The sequence below is a fragment of the Aplidium turbinatum genome, chromosome 9 (genome assembly GCF_918807975.1).
Source record: "Aplidium turbinatum chromosome 9, kaAplTurb1.1, whole genome shotgun sequence".
Lineage (NCBI taxonomy): Eukaryota > Metazoa > Chordata > Ascidiacea > Aplousobranchia > Polyclinidae > Aplidium > Aplidium turbinatum.
In genome coordinates this window covers 16,949,315-16,966,507 of record NC_137480.1, presented here as the reverse complement: position 1 = coordinate 16,966,507, position 17,193 = coordinate 16,949,315, and the positions used below count along the sequence as shown (strand labels likewise).

At 37.7% G+C, this 17,193-nt stretch overlaps 1 pseudogene; it reads left to right on the top strand.

The window, feature by feature from the left end:
- Window positions 1-17,193, top strand: part of LOC145776957 (uncharacterized) — an 868,661-nt pseudogene that overhangs the window by 265,657 nt on the left and 585,811 nt on the right.

The window sequence follows — 17,193 nt, the reverse complement described above, 5'->3', positions numbered from 1 at the left end:
TTCTTGAAAATGTTTCTTTTTCTTTGCTCATAGGCTCGTTAGGTTCAATCAACAGTATCAAATTTCTCTTATTTGAAAAATACTTGTTTTGTTTCAGCAAACGTGAAACCAAATACCGTATACTTTGAAATTAAGCCATAAATTTTAAGACAATGGGTTCTGAATTTCGGCGATCTGAGCTAAGGTGGGCTACTTTTCTTGGTTCAATTTCAATCCTTGGTCCACAAAAATCAATGGACTCCTTTCTGATTCGTTGACTGCGTCCCACACCATCACCAATGCCGCCCCAGAGTGACTACCCGGAGTTCCACGTCACCATCTCTTGACCAAACACGATCATTCTGACTGTTAAAATGATGCTGGACATCAAACTTCTTCTCATCGCTGAACACAAAGTTTGGTAGCGTGCCTCCTTCAGTGCGTGAGAGCAGAATTCTGGCTTTGGTTTGGAGAGATGTTTTTCAGTAATATTGGCATTTATAGCAAGTGTGTCTTCATGTGTTTGCATGGGCTCATCTTCAAATTCTTCTTGAAAACTGTGAACATGGCTCCATAGGCCACTTTCGCCTCTTTTGCCAGTTTTTGAATGGGTCTCTATATGCACCTTTTCTCTGATTGCTTTTATCAACTTTGAAGTTCTGGCGCTTCCAGGGTGACCTTGGCAAGGTCGATTTTTGGCATTTCCAGTTTCTGCCTTTTGAGAGCTCTCCAGACCAACATTTTTCTAATTTTTAAGTCCTTGCAAATAGGCTATCACTCCTTGGCTTGCCCGATTTGATGAGCTTTACAATAGCTATTCTTTTATCTAAATTGTCATTCATGGCCTATAAAATCGAGAATTATTCGATTTATTAACATTGTAACGCTAAACATTGATGTAAACAAGTTATATTTGTTTGAAGTTGTGTTGCAAAATTCCCAGGAATAGCCTATTCAGAGCCGAAACTTTCCATGGAAATTTTCGAAAACTTTTAAAACAATTTAATTTGATGTTAAAACAAGAAAAAAAATCGTCTTATCCTGTTTAGATTCAAAGTAGGCTACTATGTAGGCTAGGCCAGGGCTACTCAACTAATGATAGCTCAATTGGTTAGCGCGTCACTTCTGGAACAAAGAAGCTTCAAGATCAAGCGGCGCTGGTTCGACTCTCGGGGTGTGCGCTTGAGCAATGCACGTTAAGGACTGCTCTCCATTTAGCGGCATTTAATGAATGGAATAGTTCCCCGGCAACAAGACTTCAACAATCGTAAACTTCACTCTGTCAATTTCGGTGACCGGGCCTGCGTCAGTGATTCAAAGCCTCTACAAGTATGCGAAACTGCCAGGATTAAGCTCTGCAAGAAGCTTTCCCAGTCCGAGGATAAAGATTCAATCAATCAATCAATCATGTTAGTAAAGGTCCATTTTGACAAGTTGAATATTTTAGAGGTCCGGTGAATATTTCATATGCAACCACGAAAATTAAACAACTAGTAGCCTGCGATCACCGAAACACTTTTCAGGTAGTAATGTAATACAACTTTGATTTTGTCTGACACAAACAAAGAAATAAAAAAGGAAAAAATGTGTTCTGTTTCTTTGTAGTGTAGCTGTGTGGATCGCACATCAGAAAAGACGGCAAGCGTTGGGGGGTCTGAGGGCGAAGCCCCCAGCTCCCTGGATAATCACAAAAAATTGATTTTCCCTAATGGAAATTTGTTTAAAGAGGCCCTAAAATGTGGCAATGAGGTTATTATTCAAGAAGCCCGAGGTCCACCTTCAACACCCAGAAGGTCCGGATTCGGACCGCGGTCCGCCAGTTGAGTAGGCTTGATGTAAGCTATAACTAAAATAGCGGAAGGTCGGGTTAGTTGAGCCGCTGGGTTACTTGATCCACCCCTTTTAATTCTAAGTGGTGAGGTAACCACATTTTATCACCACGTGATCTTAAAGGCCTAGCCTACTAAATGAAATTTTCAAACGGGAATTAAGCATTAAAATGCGTAAACTGAACATTCAAGAACACATTTTTAAAAAAATTACCGAAAAAAATTGGTTTTCAATGGCGCTGGCCAGGCCCAAAGTCCAATGTTTCATTTATTTTTTTCAAAATGACCAAAAAGTGGAAACACTGTTCGAGATTACGTCACAAAAGACGAGAGCTCCAGCAACAGCAATATCAAAAATTCGAACTTTGGACGCGTTGCGTTCTAAGAAGTTTTGCTGGATTGTTTTACACGTTTTTTAAGTTTAACCATAGAGAAATAAAATTTTTTAAGTTTCTAGGATATTTCGTTGAGTAATAGTAGCAAGAACACACTAAAAGATCACAATTCGGAATCAGCAAAGTTTGCACAGAAGGCAAAGTAGAAGGAAAAAGAAAACGTGGCAGACAACCAAAACGATGGCAAGACAACATTCAATCATGGACCGGACTCCACTTGACGACACTGGGCGAGTTGGCTCAAAATCGCCACTCTTGGAAACAAATAAGCCATGTTGATGCGCAATCTGCCGCAGGCGGAGATAACGACTGATGATGAATAGTAGCAATGTTACAAGAAAGCTGAGGTACGGTAGGCTAGTATAAATGTAGTAGCATTGCTAAAAATTAAATGTTCATAAAATCAATATTGCATCATAGTTTGACTATTGTAGAAACAATATTGCATCATAGCAAATACTATGCCTGACTTTTGTGTTGTGCTTGGCTGTGACACAACAGCATTGCATAAAGTTGATATGTTTGGGTTTCCCAAAGACAGTAGGCTACACAAAAATGGAAATGAAATAAATTTGTCAACACCACAACTAGCAAGTTAAGAACCACTGGCCTGGGGCCTACCAATGACTAGCATCCTACCATGTATGGTAGATGGAATAGCTCTTGAAGAAAAGCTACGGTTTTCAAGGAATTTTCCCTTTTGTTGGTGTCAAATTCGTATGTTTACTTTGTCGGTCTATGTTTGCACCAGCAGCAAAAAATAAAATTGAATTCAACTTATAACATCGTTAAAAACAGAGTGAAACGGTTCACCAGGCATTTGATACGGCAATTAAAGTAATTTGCATTCTTCTGGTGACTATAGGCTACTAGGTTACCACAAGAACGCAACCTAGTAGCCTATTGTTACGGCCAATCTCTGTACAAATCAAACGTCATATAAAACCGTTCAAGTCTACTGAATATTACGTCATGGAAGTTGCTAGAAAATGTGCCAAAATTGCACCATCGTTCATAGACTTGTGTCAAACTTGTTAGGACTTGTTTGGGCCTGTTTAAACATGAATGCATTGGTTCACTAGCTTTGGACACCTGCTTTGAATTGCGTGACAATTGATTTCACTATTGCGTCACAGTTACTTTCTACGTGAATTTGAGATATTGATATCTTTTCTGATTCATTCGTAAAATGATTGTTTGAAAGTTGGCCGCACATTTAACTGTTGGCTTAGTGCTTGCTAGCTGGACAAAAGTTCCGTCTTTTATCCAAGTAATCTGTTGTGTAGTGACAGTTTAAGTGGTGTACGCGTTGCACCCCCTCGTTTTTGGTAGCCGTGGGCTAATTTTTACAGAAATACACTGTTTGAAAAGAAGTTCAAGTGTGTGTTTCTTCGGTCATTATATGCAGACGAAAGGATCCGGGAACTTTAAGTTACAATTTTCCCACGAAGAGATTATGGTTTACCGCTGTGACCACCTATACGGTACCGTAGCCTATAGTCACAAGAAGAACGCAAGTTACTTTAACTATAACATCGTTATTGTATGCGTGGTTTATATAGTTGTCAATTTTTAGGTGCTGTAGGTTACTATAAATTTTATCTGTCATATTGGAAAATTTCTGACTCTGACGTTAGTTTCCAATATGAAAGGGAAGATAGTACGGTGGTTGCAGAAGTAAGTGATGATGAAGAAGAAAGTGTGCTAGAAGCTGTACCCTATCGTTTTGAGCCTGAGTACACAGAGTCAGAGATCAATCAGCTTCACCTTGCTGATGTGACTGAGTTTCTCAGCAGGAGGATCGAGTGGGAGACACTGACTGGTAAGCAAATTTAAATATTTGACATCATATACTGCATTTGTTTAGCTTTACTTAACACAAAAGAATTAAATCACCAACCGTAGAGGGATAAGTGCTCAGCTTTGCATTGCATTTCCCTATGGGTTTATAAGGCCTTATACCTACAACACGTTGAAAACAACTTTACAAATGCAACCGAAATTATAAGAAAATGAAATCTTAACGCTCTTTAAGTTTACCTTGCCTAATACTAATTATATTGCAAAGTTGCATTTTCCCGTACCGGTAGCCTATGCAATGAATTATTAGCAATTATTTTTTAGCCTAAAAATTGAAACTTTTGACATTAAAATTTTTTTTGACAAATTTTGACATATGAAGAACTCAAGTAGTTAAATTACGCATCATTGCACAAAATGCTGTACAACACAGCTGCCGCAAAATGACCTATCAAAAATTTTACACATTTTGAGGTGTGTTGAGCACCACACCATATTAACCTAAATATTTCACGTAATGGCTTATGATTCACAGACAATGGGCCATTTACACCAGTAGACTATAAAGTAGGCTAAAAAGGCAAATGCGATCCCATACTTGATTCCAGTGTTGTACGCGTCAATGAAATAAATTGACGACGTCAGCGTTAGCGCGAATTGCCTAAAAACTTTACGGCGAAAAGTATTGCGTAAGCTTTTAAAGAAATTGACGGCGTCAGCGCTAATTTCTAGCGCTATTTTAGCCAGGTTATCACAAAACGGAAGTTTTGACTTCTAACGAGTTTGGTTTTTGAGACTGTTTCGAGCTGCGAAAGACGATTTCGTCTTTTCTCGACTCAGATTAACCCAGGATACGATAAACAAACTTAAAACTGCATAATTGGATAGACGAACAGCCGCCACAGAAAAAGATTGTTTATTGCTATCAGTCTGAAAGTCAAAACGTCAAACATAATTTAACTCTCATTGTGAAACGAGATTTTCCATGCAAACGAAAAATGACGCATAGCGCGTGACGCTTAAAATCGGCAAAATAATTGACGCGCTATCACTTCCGTCAACTAAAAAATAAACTGACGGCGCTAGCCTCAGCGTCAAGAAAAAGTTGACGTCGTCAACGTACAACACTGCTTGATTCAAGTGTTGGGTATGAGAAGATAGGTAGGCCTACTCATTGTACTAAGCCTTTGGCATTAAGGAAAGTAGGGTGGCCAGTTCCTTTCTCTCGGCTGCCTTTCCTGCAGCAATTATGCCTACCTAATTTATTACACCCTAGGACCTAGGTAGAGGTGAGCGGTGTTTTCAACAACCAGCTTTAGCCAGGAGTCGAACCAGGTTTGGTTGGTTTTGAATCTTTATCCTCGGACTGACAAAGCCTTGATAGGTTGTTTTGCATACTTGTAAATGTAGAGGCTGTTGACACAGGGCCGGTTACCGAGATTGACAAGGTGAAGTTTTCATATTGTTGAAGTGTTGTTGCCGGGGAATTATTCCTTTCACTTGGTGCTGCTGAATGGAGAGCCATTCGAAATGCGTTGCTCAAGCGCACACCCCGAGAGTCGAACCAGCGCTGCATGATCTTGAGCCGGGCGCGTATAACCACTGAGCTAGGCCTAATAAGAAATCCAACGCCTTATCCGTTACACCATCCCTCTGCGCCAAAGTAGGCTGCAAGGTGTAAAATTCACTGACAGTGCTACCTCTACGACAATGCAGTTTGTAAACAATCTTTTACCTAACGCTACAATTTTGATGAATTTTTGACTTTTTTTTGACAAGTAAAAAAGTAATCGCCCTAATTATTACCAATTTTATATCAACAAGTGTTCATGTTGTCACTGTGTGGCAATGGATGAGCAACATCAAGCTCTGTGCTACTGTGAGATAGATACAGCACGGATGAAAGAAATGCTAGATGGACAATTGGACATGCATGATTACATTTACTTTGCTATCGCCTTATTTGTTTCCAAGTTAGCAATCTGTTCAGTAAAAATAAAGTAAAAAAGAATTTTTTTAGGTTAAATTAAAATGGCCTTAGTAATATGCAGCCTAAGTCTGCACCGAGTGAAAAATGCACCAAACTATGAAAAGCAATTCAAGCCTCTACAAGTATGCGAAACTGCCAGGATTAGGCCTAAGCTCTGCAAGAAGCTTTCCCAGTCCGAGGATAAAGATTCAATCAATCAATGTCCTGTTAAATCTATGTAAAATCGCTCATTTTGTTGGTCCACGAAATGTAGCCTATGTGATCAGACGAGCGTGAATTTACACAGTAGCCTATGTAGAGTTGGTTGGTTGTGTAAAATCATGAGTAGGCCTATGCCATTTCTTTGAATGCAGTATTTGAACTAGACAAAACATTATTTCATTCTCCAAGCATAAAAACTACGGATTGTAATCATAGAAACTCTGGTTAATGAGAGAATGCATACGGTTAAATCGCCAGCAGTAAGAAATATTGCCCGATCAGCTGATTGCTTGTCCTTAGTGACGTAGACTGTACAGTAGGGTAGCCACTTTAACAAGTCGAAATTCTCCCACTAAAATTGACTACAATGCAACCGCCAACCAATCAGAACGTGTTATAAGAGGCTACCGTCCAATTGTGACCCTTCTAGCACTCATCCAGAGAGTTAATGCTTGTTTTGAACTTTATTTGGTAATTACAGAAGATAAAGAGCAATAGCAGTGGTGAGAATCGAACACGCGTCACTGAAATGACTACTTTCTAGCCCTAACCCAACCAGCTGACAAAAAATCCTTCACTTAATTTGCTTTCTATGATCTTCTTTTCGCCATTTTTTACGTCACTTAAGGCGTAGCTTATGATTGGTTGGCGGTTTCATTCTAGTCAATTTCAGTGGCAGAATTTCGACTTGTTAAAGTGGCTACCGTACATGCACAGTCGCACGCTTCGCTGCTCACGCCAATTCCCGTTTTGAAAGCTCTGACAAAAGCAGGCGCGGAATGTTGATCAGACCGCAATGTTTCAGTTTCAGTTAATTTTTTTGTTTGGCGAAAAAGAAATACACAAAAAGCAAAAACACAAATAGTTCGCACAACAAGGATGGCAGCGAAAGACCAAAAGGTCACCAAAGTCAGCTGCCACCCAAACATTTAAACAGAAGACCCAAAATTAAGAACATTAACACATATATAATATATAGCACAATACCAGCACTTTACATAATACATTAACAATGGAATAACACAGGGCAACATAAAAAAAACTGTGTAGAGAAATAAGCGGATGATACGTTTCAGGAGTGATCATTGTACAAATTCTTTAATAAACATTTACATTTAAATTTAAAAACATTATAAGACTTTTCTTTTATTTCTTTTGGTACTTGATTCCATAGTTTCACTCCATTAGAACATAGCATCTTCTTACCAGAGTTTGACGTTGTAGAAGGCAAACATAAATCATTCTTTTGGTTCTGACGGGTTTTATGATGGTGAATTTCGTTTACAAAAATAAAGCACCCAGCAAAGGCCCGGGGCAGCATTTTGTGCACATATTTGTACATAAATTTTGCAGTCTCTAATTTAATAATATCGTCAATTCTGAGCACATTAAATTGGTGATAAAGAACAGTTGTGTTTGTTGACCTCGAAAAAAATAAGCAGGATCGAATGAACTTGTTTTGTAACACTTGTAGTGGAGCAAGCAATGTCGAGTTTGCTCTTCCCCAATTTATAATCGAGTATTGGATCTTGGATTGAAACAAAGCATAATATAAAGTTTGTAATATTGTTAAAGGGGCAATGTATCTCAGCTTAAATGCTATGCCACAGACTTTTGCAAGCTGCTTTCTAAGATTAATATGACTATCCTATGTCAATCGCTCATCCAAAGTTACACCTAGATAGTTTATACATTTCTTCCTTTCGATGGATCGGCCACTGATGGACAAACTAAAATTTTCTGCTGCACTTTTTTTGTTGCAGAGGATCATATAAGTAGTTTTACTATAATTTAATGAAAGTTTATTGGATTTCATCCACACATCAATTTTTACTATTTTTCTATTGACATTTTTTTGGAGAGATGACAGGCATTTATCTGACATATGAAAGTTTGAGTCATCAGCAAAAAGTGTAGTTGAAAAAGAAGATGCATTTGGAAGATCATTCACATAAAGAAGAAACAGCAAGGGACCAAGGATTGACCCCTGTGGGACACCACATTTAACAACATTGAAATTAGAATTTTTACTGTTAATTTTTGTACTTTGCATTCTATTTGTTAGATAAGATGTTAAAACGTTTAAAAACTTGCCACGAAAGCCATAATGGTGAAGTTTTTTTTAAAAGTATGCCATGATCAACTGTATCGAAAGCTTTACTTAAATCAACAAAAACCGAGCATGTGTATTTGTGATCATTCAAGTTAGAAAGTAAATCATCATAAATTTTTGTCAATGCTAAGCTTGTTGAATCATTTTCACGAAAACCATGTTGAGCTGGGGTTAAAATGTTATATTTATCAATAAAATTCATCATCCGTTTATATAAAAAAATTTCAAAAATTTTGGCAAAAGTTGGCAATAAAGAAATTGGTCGCAAATCTGTAAAGTGTAAAGGTGTTCTAACTTTTGGTACAGGTATTATCAGACTCTTTTTGAGTACATCAGGAAAGATTTCTTGCAATACACATTTATTCAGTACTTTTGTTAAAAAAGGGCATATAATTACATTAGCCATTTTGATAAATTTAGAAGGTATTTCAAAAATACCTGAAGCTTTATTTGCTTTGAGGCTCCTTATAGCATTAGATACTTCTATGTCATTTATATCAGGAAAGCCAAAATAAGAACATTTTCTGTTAAACATGAATGATTCAAAATTTACATTTGAATTTGGAATTTTAGCTGCCATTGAAGTCCCAATATTTGTGAAGTAATTATTTAATAAATTAATGAATTCAATAGAATCTGTTTCAATGGGGCAAAATTTTATTGAAAATCGTTTTATGGTAGCATGTTAAACACAAAGAATGTGTAAAATTGCCAAGTCAGGTTTTTCCTTTAGGCTACTATCCCTTTAAAGTTTCTCATCGCGTGGTCTCCCGTCTGGTTTGAGTTGACGATTGATAATATGTGGTGCTGAAGTTAAAAAGTTGTGTTTTGACCTTGGAAAGTAGATTTTGGAAATAGAGATAAGTCTAATAATATTTTTTTATACTTGGTTACTGAGACAGTTTCATTTAATTTGTTTGGTTGCTTACCAAACGGCATAGTGTGCCATGAAGTTTTGCTGTAGTTTTAACATTTGCATGGCGGTATAGTTAAGGTGTTAGTTGAGCCACTGCCTTCGGTGTTAGTTGAGCCAGTGTAAAAAGGGCGTTATAATGCTTAAGATACCTCCGCACACCTTACGTAGATTGCAGTCGTTGGATAAGTCTGTTTACGATCCAATAAATCTCTTTGAACTACATAAAACTCAGCAAAGGTACATAAACTTGGTCAAGCTTAATAAAATGGTGTTATTTGGATGCTGTAGTAATACCTTCTTTTTGAATAAGGGTATGCTGGAGTAGCAGACATTGTATAGGTTCCTGTATTTTTACTGACAATATCATATTAAATAATAAAAAAATATTGAACTGCAACATGACTACGGAGGACAAGGCAAAGATGGCTAAGATACTGACAAGAATAGAAGAGATTATGAAAAGTCAAAAAAGGTATGAGCAAAAGTATGATAATGTCCAAACCACTGCTGCACCCCCTGCTGTTGCTGTGTCTTCATCTTTTACAAATGGACTTCAGCAGGCCCAACACTTGGAACTGACGGAGCTATCTAAACAAGTTTATGCTCTTCAAGAACAAGTTTGGGAACTCGGACAGAGCGCAAGCTAGATGACTTGGAGCAGTAGGCTATGGGCGAGCAATTGCCTCATACTGCATGGATGTACTGACACCCCAAACAAGGGAAGCAATGTTGATTACTCGGAATATGTTGTAAAAAAACTATTGCTAATTACATTCTTGCTAAGACAAAATTACGGCAACAATAAGCCAAATAAACAAACAAACATGCCAACGACGCGTTCTCGGGTACGGGTAATGCCTTGGTAAAATTTGTGTAAATTAACGAGTATCTTACTTTAAAGTATTTGTCGGAACAAATAATAAAAAATCGACAGCCGTACACAATAACACCATCGCTAACTGATAAAATTCATGTCGCATTGTCAAACGATAGCCTATATTCAAATAGGGTCATAACACTTGTCCCGTCATGTCGGACCAATATTTTAACCCAAATTTTTGGCTCCACAAATGTTTTGTATAACATTCTGCAAAGCAAATCCTTGGATGTAATGCATTGCATAAATAAAGTAGGCTGCATGTAATATGTGACACGCTTTGTTAAGAAAAAAATTATAATTTTAACATGATTCGGGATGTAGCAAATACACGGGATGATTACATGAAATGCATATTGCCAAAGCAAATAATGTGTGGCGATCCCCGCTGCACAATAACAAAAAAAGATATAGTAAAATTGTATTTGTACCGTTATTAATAACTCTAGTTAAATTGTATCTGTACCGTTATTGATTCAGTAAACATATTCTGTCATTAATGTATTCTGTCATTCGTAGTTGTCCATAGAATGGGTTGAAGAATTTAAGTCGGGAGCCCTTTCTGGTGGTCAGATCGCAATTAGGATAACCTTAATCTTTATAGCATAAAATCCCAAACTGGTGACCATAATACAAACCCCCTCTCATTCTGGCGCTCTCAGGCCTGGGCGTAAAATTATCCCACAACCGTTTAATAAAGCAGCCCCCGAAGCATGGTTTCAAATCTTTGAAAACGAATGCCGCACCTGGGGTATTATCCAAAGTGATTTCAAAATAGATGCTTTAATTAACTGTCTAGATATCAACCTTGTCACTTTGGTGCAACCACTTATTTCGTCGCACACATCTTATGATGACATACGTGCTTTTATTTTGGCTAAAGCTCTCCCGCCTATCAGTGTTAGATATAAGAAGTACCTACAAATCAGGGACCTGGGTGACATGTTACCGTCGGAATTCGTACACAAATTTAAAAGAGATTTTCCAAACCACATCGACGATCACTTTATCAAAACAGTAGTAAATGAGAAGCTGCCATCGCAAGTTACCTTTTTCTTATGCAATAAACAGTCTGCACCCTTGGCTGAATACCTTGCTGCTGCAGTTGTAAGAAATTTTCCTCCGGATTACTGCAGACCAAAATTCATGTACTGTTCAAGAAGTATTCGCTTTGCGAAACTTATCGAGGAAGTTGCCCTTTCGCTCAACCTTTTCTCTGGGGGGAAGTCTGTGGCGATCCCCGCTGCACAATAACAAAAAAAGTAGTATTTATTTTCTGGCAACAGTGTTTAACACGAAATGACTGGTTCTTTTCCTGCCTCGTTTTTCCTTTTCTATCTTTTGGTTGTTGTACTGGTGCTCCGAATGAATATGTTTTGTCTGGGATTCTGGTGGGAGGAACAACAAAAGAAATGAAGCTGAAGCATCCCGGAAATTTGAAGTGAACCAAAAGAAAAGACAAAGTTTGAGTTGTGATTTAGTTTTGAGCAGAGTTGAAATATAGTAAAATTGTATTTGTACCGTAATTAATAACTCTAGTTAAATTGTATCTGTACCGTAATTGATTCAGTAAACATATTCTGTCATTAATGTATTCTGTCATTCGTAGTTGTCCATAGAATAGGTTGAAGAATTTAAGTCGGGAGCCCTTCTGGTGGTCGGATTGCAATTAGGATTTATAACCTTAATTTTCATAGCATATAATCCCACAAATGTGAGTCCTTTTCAATAACAATACAGCCACGGCCGGTAAAAACTATTTCAACATTCAAACTTGATGCTAAGAAATAAGAATGCGGAAGGCCATAAGTTTTTCGCAGGCCACAGGATTAATTAGAGCTCTGGTTCAAACCATTCAACAAAAAATCAACTGAAAATATTCTTCAAAGTTCCTTTAACCAGAAAAATTCTTTGCGCTGACGAGACAAATACAAATAATTTTGAGTAAAAGAAAAAAACTAAGCTGGAAAACTTAAGCGTTAAAAAGGAAAAGCGTGCTGGGAAGTGATTTATGATTTAGAGGTTATTTTGTAGTCCTGACAAGTTTTACAAGGAACTAGTAGTTGTTTCAGAGTAGGAAGGGTTATCATAATATGTACTCAGGTAGTGGCAATGAAATTATTTGGAAAGCCCTAGTTGGCCAGATATTTTTATTTCGTACAATCACTATTTGTAGCCTACCGAAAATATGTTCACAGTGTCTGTTTAAGGATAATGTCAAGTAAACTTTATATGATAGGCCTGCATCAGTGTATCCCTTTTTGCTAATAGACAAGTATTTTTACAGATTACCCGATAAATAAATAATGCCTCTTAAATGCTGTGTGCCTCACTGCAATTCAAATTATAATTCTTCCGAGATCACTGTATTTGTGTATAAATTTCCAAAAGAAGATGTAAAGAAACAGAAGTGGAAAGACAGCATTCCAAGAGCCAAGTGGGTTGTAACTAAACATAGTGCAGTTTGTGTTGTCACTGGCCTGGAGATGAACCATTTTCTCCACACTATGGGAAACTGCGGCCGACAAATCTTCTTTCGCTATTTCCTGATATTCCAACATTATATGACTTTGTCCATTTACTCAAGTGTATACGAAACAACTGGATAACTGAAAAAATTGGAGAGCTAAAGTTTGTTCACAAAGAACACACATATGTTGCAAAATGGGCAGATTTGATCCAGCGCTACAAACTCGAAGCTGAAAACCTGTGAAACTGTCTCGCTTTACTGAAGCAGCAGTTTATCCCAAGCCAGTTGAGCGTCAATTAGTTTCACTCTGCCTTAGAGTATTTTGTGACGAAACATTAACAGCACTTAAGAAACATACCTCACTCAACAGCAATGAATGTAAAGGAACTATACTTTTTATATAGAAAAGATTTTGCAATTCTGGAAAGTGGTCAGCAGTCACCACAAAAGTGCCTGGTCTTGATTTACGCAAAAGGAATAAGCTCCGAAAAGCCATAGTTTCTATTGATGACCCACAGCTTCAAGAAACTGCTGCTTTGACTGCTTCCATAAAACCCACTAGTAAGCGAGTAAAGCAGCTAACTAGCGACACCAACAAGGTACTACATCAAACATGCAATGGACAGTCCATTATGGACTCATCAATCTTGTGAAGTTTTTAATACAAACAGGCGCCAAATATGTCTTGCTAGGTTGGTTCACCACTGATGATTTGGAAAAATGCTTCTCAAGGCTATATGAAAATAGGCTATATATATGAAATAGAGCCTATTTCATAGAAATAAGCTCCCCCAGAGCCTTGGCGAAGCAATATTAGAAGCTTCGCCAAGGCTCTGGAGGAGCTTATTTCATAACAGCAAAATTCGTCATTGAGAAAGTGAACATACAACGAGCAAAGTTGCAGTGCAGTTGGATACCGCTCAACAAGTCTTTCGAAACGAGTTATTCCAAAAAATATGGAAAAAGAACTGGCTGCACAGTGCATATATCACTCATTTGGCAGATATGTATTTTGGCTTATCATTGGTGAAATGCAAACAACTGGCTTATGAATTTGCAATGCGAAATAACCTAACACTTCCAAATTGTTGGCATACGGACAAAAAAGCTGAAAAACAATGGTGGATGGGTTTCAAGAGACGACACAGTTTATCTATTAGATGTCCTGAAGCCACATCACTCGGTCAGTCAACAGCATTCAATAGGCACACAGTGAAAGAATATTTCAGTAATTTATCTGGTGTTATTCTCTATCATTCTATTATCTTTATCTGGTGTGTTAGATAAATTTAAATTTACACCCGACTGAGTGTTTAATCTTGATGAAACCGCTGTAACAACTGTGCAAAGCCCTAAAAATTGTCACTGCTGCTGGAATGAAAAGCGTTGGTGCTTTCACATCTGGAGAGCGTGGAGAACACTGGTCACAGCTGTTTGCACGATTTATGCTGCTGGATATGCTTTAGCTCCAATGTTGATATTCCCCAGAGTTCGATATCGAGAGCACTTTATACGTGGAGCTCCACTTGGAACTGTAGGAAAATCAAACAAATCAGGTTGGATCAATGAGGATATTTTTATTGATTATCTTGACCATGTTGCAAATCTAACCTGCTGTTCTCCAAGCCACAAGATATTGGACAACCATGAAGCACATATTTCACTTGCAGCAATCAATAAGGCCAGAGATCTTGGTATTGTTTAGCTCACAATTCCTCCACACACGTCGCACAAATTGCAGCCGTTAGACAAAACTGTGTTTAGTCCATTTAAAAATCGCTACAACAAAGCAATGGACAACTGGAGGAGGTCCAATCCTGGAAAGACAGTTTATTTATGACATTCCAGAACTAGTTAATGAAGCCCATGTAGTTTGAATGGTGCCAAGGAATATCATGTCTGGATTTAGTGCGATTGGAAACTTTCCTGACAATCTAAACGTTTTCACAGATGTTGACTTTGCGTCTTCGTCCGCCAGCGCCATCGATAGAGATTTTCCAGAAAGCACACAATTGGTGTAAAATGAATTGGATAGTGACAAGACAAACAATTTACAAACTCCTGTTTTATGGTGCTGCAACTGATGATTGTGAGGGCTTTCGTACAAATAAATTATTATCAACAGAAGAACCAGATATTTCAGCTTATGTTTCTCCTTTCGATGTCTTGCCTATTCAAAAGCAGCTTCGAGAAAGCAAATGAACCAAAGAAGAGGAATCACCAGAGTTTACACAGACACTCCTGTTCGAGATGAAGTTGAGAAAAGGGCGATGGAAAAGACGGCAAAAACACAAAACAAAATTCAAAAAGAAATTTATTTGGCAAGGGTAAAAATTCAATCCTAGTTGAAAGCTCGTCGTCATCACATGAACTTTATATCCCATATGATGATAGCAGTGCTTCTTGCGAGAAAACTACTAAAGCAAATTCTGGTGACTTTGTAATTGTGTTAGTTTTTGGAAAGTCAAGATCCTTGAAATACATAGCCCAAGTCGATGACTTTGATGGTGAAGAATACGAAGGGGTGTTTTTGCAGAAAGTGAATAGGAAAGTAATTGAAAATGATGTTGATGGACCAATTTTTATCATTAATGAGAATGATGCTGCCTCATTTGCACCGGAGGATATTGTATTAAAATTGCCAGCTTCAGTTGGCGATTCTGCAAGGAGATGCAACCAACTGCGTTTACTTTTTAACTTGGAGAATTTTAATTTGGCCTAAACAAATCTGTTTGTGATTGGAGCTTTTATTGTTGTAGGCTGAAATATGTTTGTGTTGTGTATTTGTGTGTGATGCATTAGTCGGACTAATTAGCCGGAGTAAAATAATATTCTTCTAGGTTACCAAGCCGCTTTCTAGGGTCTGCTACTATTCGGCGAGTCCGATTCGACTAGTCCGATTCGGCGAGTTCCCTATTTGGCGAGTTTTTGAAATTTTTGAAAGGAAATTATCGGGTACCGTAGCCTAATTATAATTGCCGTTTTTACATCGTTTTAACGTCGCTAAACGTTGAAATCGTGCAGAAAGTAATAAAAAGAAAATGTTTGAACTATTAAATTAAAATTCGTCATGTCAGTTCAGTTGTTTTTATTTTTGACCATCATATGAAAAACAATACACGTCAACATAGCAAAGGTAGAAGCGACAAAACGCGAACGTTAAAACGTGCTTGGATGTTTCTCAGTTTCAACGTATCCTAGTCAGCAAAAGCACCCTTTTCTACACGATTTCAACGTTTAGTGACGTTAAAACGATAGGCCACACACTTGGTTAGCCTTTTCATTCTGTTACTACAATGTAAAAATGAACTGTTAGGCTAACTGGGTTCTTGGAACAAATTTTTGCTGGTCGGGATAACTAGGCTACGGTAGCCTACCCGATAATTTCCTTTCAATCTAAGCTGTAGGAGTGTAGGTCACACATTTGTTGATCCAAACTAATCATTTTAACCAGTGATTCCCAACCGCGGCTCTTAGAGCCGCATGCGGCTCCAAGCTAGCCTTCTTGCGGCTCTCATTGACCCCTAAAAATCCAACAAAAATTATAAAAAATCTATCTATAATAATTAGGGCGATTATTTTTTGTCTTGTCAAAATTGTTTACAAAGTCAAAATTGTTTACAAACTGCATTGTCGTTATGTCGTAGACTCGTAGAGGTTGCATGGTTGCACTGTCAGTGAACTTTTCATTTTACGTCTTACACCTTGTAGCCTACTTTATACTGTTGTGAATGGCCCATTGTCTACTTATTGTAAATCATAAACCATTAAGTGAAATAACTAGGTTGATATGGTGTGATGCTCAACACACTTCAAAACGTATAAAATTTCTGGTAGGTCCTATAAAACAGACTGAGAAAAGCAGTAAGTTATTGCCGCTATAAAACTATAAAGCAAGAGAATCGGGTCTTTCAAAGCGCTTGGGAAGAAAAGTATTTTCGAATTGAGGTAGACAACAAAGCGCATTGCATCCTCTGCAATTGCGCCTCGCTTTGACAAACTTGTTAAAGCCAATGCCAAGTTGGACATTAAATTGATTTGTGTTATTTTTCTTGTTAGTGTTGCTATTCGTTGGTAGCTTTCATGCTTTAAAGTTTTCGTTATAATTACTTGAATGTAATTATAATGTAATTTTATAATTAATGTAATGTAATGTATATTATGTAATAAGTAATGTAAGTAATGTAATTTATAATGTAAATGTAATTTTCATGCGGCTCCATATGTACTCTGAAGTTTCAAATTCGGCTCCGACACCAAAAAAGGTTGGGAACCACTGATTTTAACCATAGGCGCCTAAGCCGTGGGGACCAGGCTCCCACGCATATTTCCGCGTGGGAGCAACTTTTTATGCGGCATTGATACATAAAACAATAGATGAACTAGCGATCGGCAGCAGGAAAACATTTTTAAATGCAAACTGCAACAGCTTTGCAGTAAATAATCACTAGAACGAGTAGCGATGCTACAATCCCACCCCAGACAAAAAAATCTGTCATATTTACGTTGATTTAACGTCTGCAGACGCTTGCAAACAGTCTCTCTGTCGCTTTCGAAAGTCGAAACCTCTGCAGAGAGTTGTTGCGGCAGTGAATCGGTTGCTGTGAAAATGAACTTGAAGTC